The sequence below is a fragment of the Octopus sinensis genome, unplaced genomic scaffold (assembly GCF_006345805.1).
Source record: "Octopus sinensis unplaced genomic scaffold, ASM634580v1 Contig06435, whole genome shotgun sequence".
In the NCBI taxonomy this organism is placed as follows: Eukaryota; Metazoa; Mollusca; class Cephalopoda; order Octopoda; family Octopodidae; genus Octopus; species Octopus sinensis.
The window spans coordinates 1-5,417 of NW_021829227.1; the positions used below are offsets into that span (position 1 = coordinate 1).

The 5,417-nt window shown below is 36.6% G+C and overlaps 1 long non-coding RNA gene across 1 annotated transcript; it reads left to right on the forward strand.

Annotated features, from left to right (window-relative positions):
* The first annotated feature begins 1,092 nt into the window (after positions 1–1,092).
* Positions 1,093–2,458, forward strand: LOC118761045. The gene is made up of 2 exons (XR_004997122.1): positions 1,093–1,225; positions 2,330–2,458. It is a non-coding gene; the product is annotated as an uncharacterized LOC118761045 (long non-coding RNA).
* Positions 2,459–5,417: the final 2,959 nt, after the last annotated feature.

The window sequence follows — 5,417 nt, forward strand, 5'->3', positions numbered from 1 at the left end:
TTGTCACTCTGTGTGTCACGCTGAATATCCCTGAGAACTACGTTAAGGGTGCACGTGTCTGTGGAGTGCTCAGCCACTTACACGTTAATTTCACGAGCAGGCTGTTCCGTTGATTCGGATCAACCGGAACCCTCATCGTCGTAACCGACGGAGTGCTTCCCATCCAGTTTATAAAATGTTCATAAAACGGAATAAATTAATTTGCTCAAGGATGATGGCAAATCTAACGTTTCGGTAGAACTGAAACGTTCGTTAATGAAGTGATAAGCTAATTACGAATAAACAATTCAATTCCCGTTCAGCTATGTAAGGTCATTAAACGTCTTTTGATTCATACAGGGAGCTATTGATATCTTGCTCTTAGTTGTCTTCGTGTGCAAATCGTAGTACAACATCACTTCCGTTTGTCGACGCAAATTACGAATAACGCCTTCTGACTCTATATCTTCAATAACAAGGTCCTTCCTTCCTTCCTTCCTTCCTTTATTCACACATTCATATAGTGTCTAGTTTGGTGACAGAAGTAGATGGTTGTGTTGCAATCTGGGCTATGGTAGTTTAGGCACCAAGAAACAACAGCAAAATCTCTCTCTCTCTCTCTCAAATTACATCTAATGCTTGAAAATAAGGAAAGATGCATTGAGCCATGCATGTAATTCTAGATATACTAATGGTCATAGGATAATAACAGATTGGACACTTTTTGATGAAAGAGTGTTCGGCGACAGCAACAATAACAACATAGATATACAAATTGCAGTGTTTCGCCCTCGACCACCGATGACAATAAGCTTCCCATTCCAAACAAGAGAATACACTCATGCATGCACGCATGCACACACACACACACACACACACACAACACACACACACACACACACACAAACACACACACACACATACCAGTGATAGGCCGCGGGCGGCCTGGGTTCGTTTCCTGGCCGATACAATTGCCTTTTTTTAAGGCGGTGCTCCAGCATGGTCACAGCCAGATGACTGAAGCAAGTAAAAGAATAAAAGAATAAAAGAATAAACACACACACACACACCCATCCTCCCTCACTCCCATACTTTATGTATGTTACTATCTTTTTCTCCAGTCTTTCTCCAGTTGTCCTATTTATAACACTTAACTTCGTTTTTCACAGATTATGGAGCAAAAGGCATTCCTCTTGTGATTCCCCAAAAGGTTAGCTTCAGAGACACAGAACTCACCCTAATGGAGGTAAAACAAAACAAACAATTTTTCTTTCCATCCTAATGAATTGTCACTGCATTCATTGTATTTATATGTCTTCAGTCTGGTTCCAAAGTATTGACTATGTGTTATTCAACCATTTAACTTGTCATCAAACTATTATTATAGTTAATTCAACACTCAAGAAATTATGTAAATCTGACTCGTAAGGTCTTATTCAAAGAAATTATACGAGTCAGATTTATATAATTTCTTGAGTGTTGAATTTAAATGAAATGTTGAATAAACCCTTACAAGTCAGATTTATATAATTTCTTGAGTGTTGAATTTAAATGAAATGTTGAATAAGACCTTACAAGTCAGATTTATATAATTTCTTGAGTGTTGAATTTAAATGAAATGTTGAATAAGACCCTTACAAGTCAGATTTATATAATTTCTTGAGTGTTGAATTTAAATGAAATGTTGAATAAGACCTTACGAGTCAGATTTATATAATTTCTTGAGTGTTGAATTTAAATGAAATGTTGAATAAGACCTTACGAGTCAGATTTATATAATTTCTTGAGTGTTGAATTTAAATGAAATGTTGAATAAGACCTTGCGAGTCAGATTTATATAATTTCTTGAGTGTTAAATTTAATTGAAATGTTGAACAAGACCTTACGAGTCATAACTTCTTGAGTGTTGAATTATTGTCAATTCATGTCATAATATATCACTGAAACTATAATTCTTTAGCGTTGTCACAAAGAATTATTTCTGTATTTATAAGAATATGTTTCATCATTCCCTCGGGGTCGATAACATAAGTACCAGTTGAGCGCTGCGGTCGATGTTATCGACTTATTTCCCCACTCAAACTTGCTGGGCTTCGTGCCAAAATATGAAAGCAATATTTCTCAACGCATAAACCATTCCAGCGAATTCTGAGATGGAATATTTAGCAATTTCTTAATCCACCGAGTTACCAGCAGGACAAACCCTATATAATCCAATTAGTTCACGCTACTGTTATTTTTCGATGAATATTTGATTTTGATTTTTTGATTTTTCCAGTTTCAGCTCATGAGCTGTGGCCATGCTGGGGCACCGCCATATATATATATTTTTTTTTTGTTGCTATTTCAGAATGCTGCTGTAATAGGGACTGATTTGGTGATTCATGAAGTTTAATTTCTTAAAAAGAAAAGAATAAAAATCAAGTAAAAAACAACAAAACAAAACAAAAACAGTATTCAAATAACTGAAAAAAAAAAAGCGAAAAAACACAGACAATAATTCTCAGAAAAGAAAGCAATAAAAATAAAAAAAATAAGCAAATCAAAAACATAACTAAAACATCAAATTAAACAAAAATAAATCTATATAAAATTACAATTACAATTACAATGAAAAATGAAGGTATGAATTAAAATCTCGAACTACTACTACTACTACTACTACTACTACTACTACGACGACGACGACGACGTATATTTTTTCTATGCATTTCACAAACCTGGTGGATTGGCAGAATCAGTAGAGCATCGGACAAAATGCTTTGCAGTATACAGTTTTATATCTTTAAATACTCGGTTCAAATACAACCCTTGCGGATTTTGTTCTTTCTTCCAGTGTCAATAAAATAACAAACCAGTCAAACACTACAATCGTTATAACCGACTCTATCATTCCTCCTTTACAATTTCTGGCTTTGGGCCTGTATTAAAAATCACTATGTATTTCAAAACCTGTTTAAACTTTTTGCCTGTCCTATGTGTCCCATGTGACATGCAGGACATATTTCCATGGCGTACATGCAACATATATGATACCCATTGTCAATCTGTTTCAACCGCCAGAATATCTCGGGACTGAAGAAAGGAAAGCTATACATTACTCAGAACGTATTCAACAAGGGCTAACTAGATGTCTGAAAACAAGCATGGACGTTTAGGACAAACTTATGAAAATGCTTGGACAAACAACGGATTAACAGCCATATTGTAATTCGCTTTGTTGATACATTTTTTTAATGGCTTAGTCAAAAAAAAAAAAAAGAAGGGCAGAAATCATGACCTCCGCGGGGTTAGGTGGAGGAAAGGGAGAAGAAACCAAAATACATCAGATACATCTCATCTGATGGGCTTCTGTACAGTGACCGTTTAAACAATTTCGCTGAAGGATTTGGTGGACCCGAAGTTATCGTAAAAAAAAAACCTGTTCAAAGTGCAGCACAATGAGATCGTATCGGAAAGCACGAGATTGTAAAACGAATTTATAGCCACAGAATCATGTTTGTCCAATGTTTGTTAAAACAGATTCTTGCAGTCTTGTTTCTTTTTCTTTTTTCCCCGTTTGCGTTATTCAATAAATGATATTGTATATTAGTCTTGTTCTGTTCTTCTTACTTTTTTTCTTATGTATTCTATTCGTTTTATTAAAAAAGGACAAGTCATAGAGACCTAATTTAGGAGCCTCTAATTGTATTTCTACATGAACAATATTTTTCTATATGAATAATATTTTGTCTAACGACTAATTCGTCTTTTGTGCTGGGCACCTAGTAGTAACTAATATTACTACCCCTCTTGTTTATATTCGCATATTACTTGATGAATTTATTCGTAAAATTCTTCCCGGCATGCCCTATACTGCCGTGTAAGTTTTGCGTCTGCGCAGAGATCTGAAAAGTTAAGATCTGCTAGTAGTCGAGATCAACGCATGGTCTCACATCGCTGCAGACCTCAATTCAATTTAGGCGACTCGTTGATAAAGCCAGCCTTAGCAAACATATTCTGTGTTTTGCTAGAAGTAGGCAGAAACTGATCAGTCCAAGATGTAAAGTTATCGGTAAACGTTTTTGATTTTCACTCTCGATAAATTCATCCCCTTTGTGTTCCCAGCACTCGGCATCCTAATTTAGGAGCCTTTAATTGTATATATATATATATATATATACTTTTTAGATAGGGTTCTGATCCAAGTTATGTCCTCACGAATCACACTTGCAAAGTTCAGTTCTCCAAATTTGTATGTAGATCTTGTAAAATTGTGTGAGGCATGCATAAGAATGGAAAAAATGCTGAAAAATAGTATTTCAGAGTAAAAATATATCAAAACCGGAGACAGGAAAACGTTTTTGGCATTATTTATTCACAATTACACATGTTTCATTTGCTAATAGGAGTTACAAAATTGTACATGTGGGAGAAACATGTAAGATATCGCCTATTCTTCAGACAGAATATCAAATAATATCCTAAATAATCAAAAAATATCAACTAGTTTATGGCTGGGAGATAATTTACTCAAAGTAGCAGTCTTTAGTTTTCACGATGGTCTCACGACGGTTCCTGTGCCTGGTGCATACTTTCCTCGCTGTTTTTGAGAAGATCTTCGGACACCTCCATTTTCTTGGCCATCTGTTCGGTCTTGGAGCTGCAGGCAGAATGGTTTTGTGGCTTTATCAAACGTGCTTCACACAATATAATGCGTGTATATTTTATGAATATCTGGGTTTTAAGATGTTATCTGTTAACCCTATACATGTCATTTCGATACTGGTGGAGGCGCAATGGCCCAGTGGTTAGGGCAGCGGACTCGCGGTCATAGGATTGCGGTTTCGATTCCCAGACCGGGCGTTGTGAGTGTTTATTGAACGAAAACACCTAAAGCTCCACGAGGCTCCGGCAGGGATGGTGGTGATCCCTGCTGTACTCTTTCACCACAACTTTCTCTCACTCTTACTTCCTGTTTTCTGTTGTACATGTATTTCAAAGGCCGGCCTTGTCACTCTCTGTGTCACGCTGAATATCCCCGAGAACTACGTTAAGGGTACGCGTGTCTGTGGAGTGCTCAGCCACTTACACGTTAATTTCACGAGCAGGCTGTTCCGTTGATTCGGATCAACCGGAACCATCGTCGTCGTAACCGACGGAGTGCTTCCATCCCATTTCGATACTATCTGTGGTTCTGGCAGTGAGTTCATATTTTAGCCCTTTGTTCCGCATTTCCCAGTAATAGACAATTTAGTGCATTTCTGCTGCTAAATTTAGATTGAACTTTGATTGTTTTTGGTTATCTGGGACAACTGTAACTGGTTTTTCGCCATTTCTGTTAAAGATCTTGTTGTGTGTGTGTGTTTGTGTGAGGGAAAGTTCGTGATTTTAAGAGAAAACCTGGAAATTGTTTTGTTACAGCGTGTTTCCTCAGTGTGCCTAAAACTATGCTTATT